Source organism: Lacerta agilis, chromosome 6, assembly GCF_009819535.1.
Source record: "Lacerta agilis isolate rLacAgi1 chromosome 6, rLacAgi1.pri, whole genome shotgun sequence".
Classification (NCBI taxonomy): domain Eukaryota; kingdom Metazoa; phylum Chordata; class Lepidosauria; order Squamata; family Lacertidae; genus Lacerta; species Lacerta agilis.
This window is the reverse complement of record NC_046317.1, coordinates 7,507,327-7,518,687: the sequence shown is the minus strand read 5'-3', so window position 1 is coordinate 7,518,687 and position 11,361 is coordinate 7,507,327.

Below are 11,361 nucleotides of genomic sequence, written 5' to 3'. Positions count from 1 at the left end.
TGCTGGAGCATAGAGCTTTGCGACGCACATCTCAAATGCCCAACATTAAGCTGATTGCCGGGTGCTCTGCAAGCTCCGAGCTTGAAAGTTAGAGAGGATGAAATGTGCAGAATGGGAGAGGGGCAGAAGCAGGTCTCTGCATCCTGCATTGTGAGAAGGAATTGAGAACTCTCTGAGAGCTGCTTCTACGCTCCTCAGAGAACTACAGTTCTCACGAGTGCCAGAGGCCCAGGCCCAGAGAAGGGCTTGAGAATTAAACCCATCCATTCTTCTGCCTTCCACAAGGTGTCGTCTGAGATCCACAACTGATTGGGCTCCGGCTCTTTCTGATGAAAAATCCCCGCTTTCATTGTTAATATCCAGCCTGGAGTTCTAGGGAGCACAAACATTTGCACACTGCTTTGTAACATTCAGTTGGCCGCATAGAGATACAGTGGTACCTTGGGTTACAGACACTTCAGGTTACAGACGCTTCAGGTTACAGACTCCGCTAACCCAGAAATAGTACCTCGGGTTAAGAACTTTGCTTCAGGATGAGAACAGAAATTGCGCAGTGGCAGCAGGAGGCCCATTAGCTAAAGTGGCACCTCAGGTTAAGAACAGTTTCAGGTTGAGAATGGACCTCTGGAATGAATTAAGTTCTTAACCCGAGGTACCACTGTACACCTTTGACTTACGTCCATGGAAAAAAAATGCTTCCAACCGTTTTCCAGGAACTCTTAAGTCTGACGCAGAGAGTTGGTGGTCCTAGCCCTGCTCACAGGTTTGTGGCCACGCAGAGATCAGATGTAGGAACCAACACTTGGAGCCTCTCTGTCACAATTTGCTCAGATGTGACAGTTATACGGTTTGACATTAAGTCAAATCTTGGTCGAGTGTTTTTAAAAAGAGAGAGAGAGATTTGCGTCTGTAGAAATAACTTTGAAATTTATATTTGATTGCACGTTTACTGAATTGGCCCAGTACTGAATTGCTCCGAGGATTGATAGAAAACACATAAATCCACAGCTCAAAAAAGTCAAATTACGTTGATGGCAGTATTTTGAATAATGGTAATGTGAATGAGTCTGGAGATTAAGTCATATATTACAGAGCCGATTCATTTGCAAAGTATTGCAAACTTTGCACTCAAGCATAGGTGTTCCAGGCAAAAACAAACAAACAAACTAACAAACAAACAAACAAATATACTTTGAAGCATGCCCAGGAGGTTATTGACTTGCTGGCTGGGTGTTCTGCTTTAAGGATCAAGAAGATCAGAACATGCTGTAGGCAGCTTTAGAAAGCTACCATCTCTGCTCAAGGGAAGTAATAGTACCACTGTATTCTGCTCTGGTCAGACCTCACCTGGAATACTGTGTCCAGTTCTGGGCACCACAGTTCAAGAAGGATACTGACAAGCTGGAACGTGTCCAGAAGAGGGCAACCAAAATGGTCAAAGGCCTGGAAATGATGCCTTATGAGGAACGGCTTAGGGAGCTGGGTATGTTTAGCCTGGAGAAGAGAAGGTTAAGGGGTGATATGATAGCCATGTTCAAATATATAAAAGGATGTCATATAGAGGAGGGTGAAAGGTTGTTTTCTGCTGCTCCAGAGAATCGGACACGGAGCAATGGATTCAAACTACAAGAAAGAAGATTCCACCTAAACATTAGGAAGAACTTCCTGACAGTGAGAGCTGTTCGGCAGTGGAATTTGCTGCCAAGGAGTGTGGTGGAGTCTCCTTCTTTGGAGGTCTTTAAGCGGAGGCTTGACAGCCATCTGTCAGGAATGCTTTGATGGTGTTTCCTGCTTGGCAGGGGGTTGGACTGGATGGCCCTTGTGGTCTCTTCCAACTCTATGATTCTATGCTTACAGGTGGCGATGCTTCATTTTTCTGCATGTTTAGTGATTGGTGCTACACATACAATAGACACCTCTGCATAGAACTATGCCATTTACTGCCATTGCTCCCAATTTAGGGACCTTGAGCAGTAGCACCATTGTAAAGCTCCGATTCTGCTGTGGTTCTCAATGCAAAGCACAAAAAACACTCTTCCTGCAACATTATGACACGCCACTGACAAAGGAACCATACTGTTAAGTGGCATGTTGCCTTGCATGCATTTCACATATGCCTTTGTAGATGCTGTGCAAGGAAAATCTCTCCCTATCTCCCTATCTCTCTCTCTCTCTTACACACACACACACACACACACACACACACACAGAGAGAGAGAGAGAGAGAGAGAGAGAGAGAGAGAGAGAGAGAGAGAGAGATGCTGCCTTCCTCTTACAACTGAGTAGCTTGCCACAGCCTGTCCACAAATCATGTCCTCCTCACAGAGAGCATGTGCTGCGGTGAGATCATCAGGACTGACCTCACTGCTTATGTGGGTGGGAGCGATTGGATAGCCACAACAACCTGATTGATGGTCCCTCGGTTGCTGTAGTAATTCTGGCCAATAGGATCGTTTCATGCAGTAACCGAGGGACCTTTACATACCGCTACATGTTGCGTTGAGCTTCCTCTTTTTTGCCTCAGGCATCGCATCACCCGCCCACCTTCCCTATATTTAGGGTCCATTACGACCTTGCTATGCCACCGTGGGTCATCTGTTTTTGGGACAGAGGCCCGGTAGGAATTTTCCCATTTGGCTGATGCCACTTGGGTTTCGCCTGCCGCGTCGCAAATCGTCACAACTTTGTAAGGTTTGGCGGTTAGGCCTTGGTTCAATGTGGAGGGGAGGGCAGGTTGTCACACCTGCCCCTCCAATGCGCGAAAGGGTATTCCGTTAAAGGAATCCAGGGGCTCGCCTTGCTTTTGTCCGATCCCCTTCCAGGGGTTAGGGCCACGCCAGAGCCCCTGGGAGCATTTGGGGTGAGCTTGAGTCTGAACCTGGGCCAATGTTTACCTTACTGACCTCTGCCGGTGTCCAGGCATCAGTTCTGCCCGCTAAGGTCATGTGCAGCTTGTTGGGAACCAATGCCTAAGCAAAGCACTCATGATTTGTAATCAATAAAGTTGTGGCCAAAATTATGCCAATAACCTTAAACTAAATTCCGTGTCAATTCCGTCTTTATTTCTTGGGGTCTTAACACACAATACAATTAAGGCTAAAATGTCGTCTTGGTGTTCAAGCAACTTGGTCCTTAACAGTTCAGCTCCTTGCTTTTTGCACATGAAACTCCATGTTTGCTAGTTTGATTTTACGTTTCCCCTTCCAAAACCCCTTTGCAGAGCAGCAGAGGTCAGGTCTGTCTTCTGTAAACTGCTGCTCTTGCAGGATTATTTTATTCAGGGGATCTATTCACAACACAGCTGAGAATTAATCACCAAGCACATAATGGCAACCGAGTAATTGCCAACTGCCCCAATGGCCACCTATAATTTCTACCGGACCTAGCAATTAGCTCCCACAATTAATTGTATTAACTCGGTTAAACCCATAATTGAGTGATTTTAGTTTTGGGGAAGTATAAACAAGTTCATGTCTGCAAGCAATGCAAGAGCGTTTGTTTGTTTGTTTTTGGTAGGTATTCAATAACAAGAGTATATAGAACTGGAAAAGATTATTATAGCTTTACAGGGCGGACATTTTACGGGTCAGATCACATGTTCGGGGATTGGTTTTCACTGTATTATCTTCAACCTGCTCCAGTGTGTAATCAAAGACTTGTGGAATCGAATTGCCCCCATGTTGTTAAACATGTAAACAAAATAACTGACCATTTGCTAGCTTATAATGGTGCCTTATAACCACCACCTGAGGGAAGCTGGCAAGCATGGCCTATTTTATGAGCTGTGGATGAGCAATTTATAGCTGTGCTATTCATTTTTGCAGAGATTCCTACCAGTGTTCCATAAGTGCAAACTGCAGCATTAATGTGTGTGTTTTTTATAATAAATTTTTATTAGTTTTCAATTACAGTCCAATAATAGCCTCTTTACAACAATGCCAAATTATAATACAATTGCTAATACCAATCATTCAGATAACAAATTATATAATCTAGGTGGCCCTCCACATGCTAGAATTGATGGTTTGGTGATTTTCTTTATTTCTGCATTCCAAATTCTTATTAATTTTAATTACATTCCAGTCAAGATAACAATCCCTTATACAACAACTGCAATATTAACAACTTCCATTTGTATCAACACATTATTAAACTACAGGTGAGGCACTCAAGCTATGTCCTTATTCTTCCTATGTGTTGCAATTATTCTGTCCGTGATGTTTCTTCCTGCACTGCAGCATTAATGTTGGCCAGTTGACTTTACAAAAATGTCTATTTGGCTTGAGATACAGCAGGTTTAATGCTCATTTTCCAATATCATTCAGAAAGAGACACCCACGAATGTTGGGTTCTTTGACTCCTATTTGCACCGATGTGCCTGTTCTTCAAAAATAAGAAGATGGGCATGTTCCAAATATTGCCTGGGGGGTGGTTGCTCAACTGGAAACACTTACACTAACTGCTCCCATCCAAGAATGGTGAAAGAAGTCATGGCTGTGTACTGTTGAAAATTGTTTATGTTAAAGGAGATTTTGGGTAGAGGGGAAAAAAGGGGCTCAGAATGGCTATACTAAGATGGTCAAAAGGGAAAGTAAATAGCTATACTGTACAACAGACTAATCATAGAATTGTAGTGTTGGAAGTGACCCAAAATGGTCTTCTATTCCAACATTCTGTAATGCAGGAATCACAGCTAAAGGATCCGAGACAGATGGCCATCCAACCTCTGCTTAAAAACCTCCAAAGAAGGAGAATCCACCACCTCCAGAGGGAGAACGTTCCACTGTTGAATAGCTCTTATTGTCAGAAAGTTATTCCTGATGCTTAGTTGGAATCTCCTTTCTTGTAGCTTGAATCCATTGGTTTGGGTTCTACCCTCTAGAGCAGGAGAAAACAAGCTTGCTCCATCCTCCATGTGACAGCCCTTGAGATATTTGAAGATGGCTATCATATCTCCATGGAGTTTCCTTGGCAGGGATACTGGAGTGGCTTGCCGGTTCCTGCTCCAGGTGGATCACGTTTAGTCAAAACTCTCTACTATGACCTGTCTGTCTTGGGTGGCCCTGCACTGTATAGCACATAGCTTCTCTGAATTATTCAAGCCCCTTCGCCACAACAAGGCAGTGGTCTGAAGCCCAACTTAAAAAAAACTAAGATCATAGCCACTGTTCTCATCACCTTCTGGCAAATAGAAGGGGAAGAAATAGAGGCAGAGTTTTTACTTTCTTGGGTTGCATGATCACTGGCGATGGTGACAGCAGTCACGAAATTAAAAGACACCTGCTTCTTGGGAGAAAAGCGATGACAAACCTAGACAGCATCTTAAAAAGCAGAGACATCACCTTGCCGACAAAGGTCTGTATAGTTAAAGCTATGGTTTTCCCAGTAGTGATGTATGGAAGTGAGAGCTGGACCATGAAGAAGGCTGATTGCCGAAGAATTGATGCTTTTGAATTATGGTGCTGGAGGAGACTCTTGAGAGTCCCATGGACTGCAAGAAGATCAAACCTATCCATTCTGAAGGAAATCAGGCCTGAGTGCTCACTGGAAGGATAGATCCTGAAGCTGAGGCTCCAATACTTTGGCCACCTCATGAGAAGAGAAAAGACCCTGATGTTGGGAAAGATGGAGGGCACAAGGAGAAGGGGACGACAGAGGTAGAGATGGTTGAGCAGTGTTCTCAAAGCTACTAACATTAGTTTGACCAAACTGCGGGAGGCGGTGGACGACAGAAGTGCCTGGCGTGCTCTGGTCCATGGGGTCATGAAGAGTTGGACATGACTAAACAACAACAACAACAACAACATCATATCTCCTCTCAGTCTCCTCTTTCCCAGGCTAAAAATACCCAGCTCCTTCAACCGTTCCTAATAAGTCTTGCCTTCTCCAACTCCCTCAAAACTGCAATTCAGATAACAAAGCAGCATGAGTTAGCAACAATTAGTTAAAAAGCCAATCAGACTTAAGTTGTAACCCTTTCACCAGGAATCTAGATGAGATGAGAAACGGGACTAATCTGATCTCCATGTACAGGTAGTCCCACAACTTCAGTGGCATAACAGAGAAGCTTCTCCTTCACATGCCCACCAATTACACCTTTGATGGTGAGGATGGGACAGACAGAGCAGAGACTCCTTCAAAAGCTTGAGTAGATAGGTAGGATCATGTGAGAGGAGATGTTTCTTCAAATAATTTGGTCCTTTCAGGTCTTTAAAGGTACTCAGCACAGCTCTTGGAACTGGAAATGTTTGTTAAGCCAGTGTGGTTGGAGCAGCTGTTCAGAGCTACAAGCTCCATGAAAGCAGCCCTGGTCAAAACTGTAGCTTAGTGGAAGAACCATGCAGAAAGTGGGTCCATTTCCCAGGAGTAGTCCAATAAATAAATAAATCTGGAAACAAACGATTTTAATGTTTCCAAAAAAATGTTCTGAACTTCATTCCAGAACATTTAAGTCTCTGCAAGGGAAATGCCTGCATCTAATTAGGACAGAGGGAACATTTTTGTTTACTAGCCCTGTTTATGTAACTGGGCCTGGCAACGTCAAGCTACTCCTTACACCAGAGTAGTATTGCTGAACTCAGAAAGTCTACTGGGGTGTAAGTGCTTTGAGAACTTGCCTTTCTCTTGCCCATCAACCCCTTCAGTTTTTCCTGACATAAACAAGCTATATCTAGATGTGTTGGGTGTTTTTTATTTGCTCATTTGACGGTTCAATGGCAGCATAGAGTACAACTGGAAAGATAGAGAAAATAAAGGAGCATTGATTAAAAATCAACTCCCAGTCATGTTCTTGGTGCCAAAGGCTTGAACACGTGTTGAATTAATGTGTCATGCACGAAACAGCAAAAGTCACATTCCTGATGCTTCTCCCTGGAAGCAAAAATGGGATAAAAACCCCTCATTGGCAATGTGATTTGCCGACCAGATCATTCTGAAGAGCTGGTGGGGGGGGGGGAGTAAGGGCTGCACATTCTTACCTTTTCCAAAGGGCCTGGTGACTGTTGCCTTCTCCTTTTCCATTAGGACCACCTTTTAGTGGATTTTAGTGGATATGGTTATGTAATTCTGTACACATGTTCAAATATATAAAAGGATGTCATATACAGGAGGGAGAAATGTTGTTTTCTGCTGCTCCAGAGAAGCGGACACGGAGCAATGGATTCAATCTACAAGAAATAAGATTACACCTAAACATTAGGAAGAACTTCCTGACAGTAAGAGCTGTTTGACAGTGGAATTTGCTGCCAAGGAGTGTGGTGGAATCTCCTTCTTTGGAGGTCTTTAAGTGGAGGCTTGACAGCCATCTGTCAGGAATGCTTTGATGGTGTTTCCTGCTTGGCAGGGGGTTGGACTGGATGGCCCTTGTGGTCTCTTCCAACTCTAGGATTCTATGACATTAAATGTTAAAAGTCGAGCTATTGATAGCTTGTTGAAGTCCTTATGAAGAAGTTAAATGGCTTTGGTGTTTCTATGCTGTTGTTTTATGCTGTTGAGGGACACGGGTGGAGGAGGGACGTGGGTGGCGCTGTGGGTTAAACCACAGAGCCTAGGGCTTGCCGATCAGAAGGTCGGTGGTTCGAATCCCTGTGACATGGTGAGCTCCCGTTGCTCGGTCCCTGCTCCTGCCAACCTAGCAGTTCAAAAGCACGCCAAAGTGCAAGTAGATAAATAGGTACCGCTCCAGCGGGAAGGTAAACAGCGTTTCTGTGCGCTGCTCTGGTTCGCCAGAAGCGGCTTTGTCATGCTGGCCACATGACCCGGAAGCTGTACGCCGTCTCCCTCGGCCAGTAATGCGAGATGAGCACCGCAACCCCAGAGTCGGACATGACTGGACCTAATGGTCAGGGGTCCCTTTACCTTTACCTTTTAAATCACTAATTTAGTGAAGTATGTATGTTTGGGTGGTGGTACCGGGGCTGCAGGAAGAAGAGGAGGAAGAGATGACAGAGGGTGAAAAAAGAGCTGTGAGTGGAGGGGGACCCTTCCCCCATCCTTTGGATCACCTGGGAACCTCAACAAACGTGCTGCACCTGGAACACAGCTGTAGGCAACCTGAGCATCACCCACCTTCAGCCTGCCCATAAAAAGCAATTTCAGAGTGAGATACTAGGGTGGTTCCACTGTTCTCAGAAAATCTTCTGTGAGACTTTTGTGGGTGAGCGGAAAGTTTGTTTGGACCCTGTGTGAGAACCTGGAGGTTGAGAGGGTGGGTATGTCAGAAAGAAAATGAAATTATATTTATTTATATATATTTACATTTGCATTAATGTAAGCTTTTTATATGTGACTGTAATGTTTTCGTAATGTTTTGTTTTAAGTTTCCTGTTGTTGCTCCTTTTTTGTACCCTGCCTGGAGACATTTTTAATATATTAAGTGGTATGGAGATTAAAATTAAATAATCAATCAATGCTTACTGAAAAACAAGTGGACAGATTTGAACTTTTGCATAAGGAAGAAAAGATTCGTTCTCAGCTGGAAAGCCACAACTGGAAGTGAGGGAAGCTGAGGCTTCCTGGGATAGTGTTCAAGGTTTTCATGCATATCTCTTCAGTTAATGATTGATATGAAACTTCATACGTAGAATTAGTTACTGGATGCCCAAAAACGGGACTAGATTTCACTGGAAGCACTACAACAAGAACTTGTCCAAAACCCTGTATTCCTTCGTTGTGTTAGGGAAAAAAAAGTTACAGCCATTTTGGTTTCCCATTTGGATTTCTGAATTCTGATTTGGATTCAAGGGTCAGGTCTGAATTGGCCCAGAGTGAATCTCAGCTCATTCTCAACCACTGAATCAGAAGATTCTTGCAGTACCCTAGTAGAAAGCTTCCTTGATTTAGAGAAGGCTGCTAGGTCAGCATAAACATCTGCCATAATAATAATAATAATAATAATAATAATAATAATAATAATAATATTTATTATTTGTACCCCGCCCATCTGGCTGGATTTCCCCAGCCACTCTGGGCGGCTTCCAACAGAAATCAAATACAAAAATATCACACATTAAAAACTTCCCTAATAAGAGTAACTCTTATGCAAAACATTTGCTTTGCCCTTTTCACCATTAATTCCCGTTCTAAAAGTTCTGAACTTTTAGCCCAAAGCTGAGGCCAAGACATACCAAACGCAAGGCCAAGAAAAGCATTGTATTTGTTCACTCAAAGCCTAGCAAATCTGAACAAAGGGGAACTGGGTCCCGACGTAGGATAAAGTGAATGGTTTGGGGGGTGGAGTGGGAATAAACTGCTGTAAATAATGTACCGGTAATTAATATATATTGCCTTTGACTAGTTTGCCACCTCAAGTTTCTATTTTATCCACCTTTGGGTAAGAATCGGGCTGCTGAGGCAGGCAATTTAGCAAAACAGTCTAGTCAAACATGCTTCATTATGTGTATCCAGACCAACGTCACCCCTCCTCTGAAATGTCACCCCCTAGCTTCCACCATTTGGCCTTGTTCTTGTTGTTGTTCAGTCGTTCAGTCGTGTCCGACTCTTTGTGACCCCATGGACCAGAGCACGCCAGGCACCTCTATCCTCCACTGCCTCCCGCAGTTTGGCCAAACTCATGCTAGTCGCTTCGAAAACACTGTCCAACCATCTCATCCTCTGTCGTCCCCTTCTCCTTGTGCCCTCCATCTTTCCCAACATCAGGGTCTTTTCCAGGGAGTCTTCTCTTCTCATGATGTGGCCAAAGTATTGGAGCCTCAACTTCAGGATCTGTCCTTCCAGTGAGCACTCAGGGCTGATTTATTTAAGGATGGATAAGTTTGATCTTTTTGCAGCCCATGGGACTCTCAAGAGTCTCCTCCAGCACCATAATTCAAAAGCATCAATTCTTCGGCGATCAGCCTTCTTTATGGTCCAGCTCTCACTTCCATACATTACTACTGGGAAAACCATAGCTTTAACTATACGGACCTTTGTCGGCAAGGTGATGTCTCTGCTTTTTAAGATGCTGCCTAGGTTTGTCACTGCTTTCCTCCCAAGAAGCAAGCGTCTTTTAATTTTGTGACTGCTGTCACCATCTGCAGTGATCATGGAGCCCAAGAAAGTAAAATCTCTCATGTGGCCTAGAGGGTCCCAAACTTATTTGGCCTACTGCCCCATTTTCAGAAAGAAAAAAATTACTCAGTGCCTTCCTGGAATCCTACCTTCTTTAAGCAAACGAACAGAAAGATGCCATGACAAATTTGATGTATCTATATTTGCATAGACAAACGGAGACCCTCCCAACCCCAGGTCAGCTCCCGCGTGGAATAAAGACACACGACTCTGTGTTATGGGTTTAAAATTGGCCACAACTTTATTTAAGATTCAGGTGTAGGGAGACCTTGGCTTAGGCCTTGGCCGTTTATCCCTCCCAGTCCCCAGCTGGGGATGTGGGGTTATCCAGATTGAGTGGAGATTGGAGTAGCTCTGGAGAACATTTGTTCAAGCAGAGAGAACGTCCCCGAATTTGCCGCAACACGGGGGAGACCAATGGCAGCCTCTTGGTGTATGGCCAATTACTCCCCTCAAAACAGCCCCTTTAATGGGGAACCCTGGGATCGCCGTGGGGTGGGGGTGGGCATGGGTCACCGCTTCACGCCCCCCCCCCTTTTAGGGAAGAAAGACTAAAGGATTCCGCCCAAGGCCTGAAACCGCCAAAGTTGTGAGGTTTTGCTACGGCGAAGGCAAAACCTGCCAAAGCAGGAAAATTCCTTTATGGTCCTTAAACAGCAACCAATACATAGCAGCGCCAGCATACCTGTGAAGAAGAAGTTAACCTGCAAAAAAAAAAAGCTTAACTGAGGGAGGGCGAGGTGGGAGACGCTCTGAAGCCGACTGTGATCTCCCAGGTAAGTTCCACCCTCATATTGTGTGGGTAGGGAAGTCCCACCCCTTACCTGGCCAATTCCCCTGGCAAGGTTTCCCCCACCAGGATTGGTTGAGTTCCGAGGTTGGGCAGGAACCTCCAGGTATCCAGCCTGGGGGGGGGGGGTGCTGCATGCGATCATGCAAAGTATGCCCCCCATTTGATGTGGGGAGCGGTCATTCTACCAACATTTTTCTAGTAAAGAAAGATGTGAACATCTAGGGTTGACAACCCACTGTCATGAAGACAGGGGCCGAGAGCCGAGACCGGTGATGTATGGGAGAGGGAGCACAGTGGCTCCTGATGCTGCTTCCCGCAGGTAAAGGTAAGGTAAAGGACCCCTGGAAGGTTAAGTCCAGTCAAGGGCGACTATGGGGTGTGGTGCTCATCTCACTTCAGATCAATGGAGATGGCGTTCAGATCAATGGAGATGGCGTTTGTCCACAGACAGCTTTCCAGGTCATCTGGCCGACTTGACTAAACTGCTTCTGGTGCAAGGG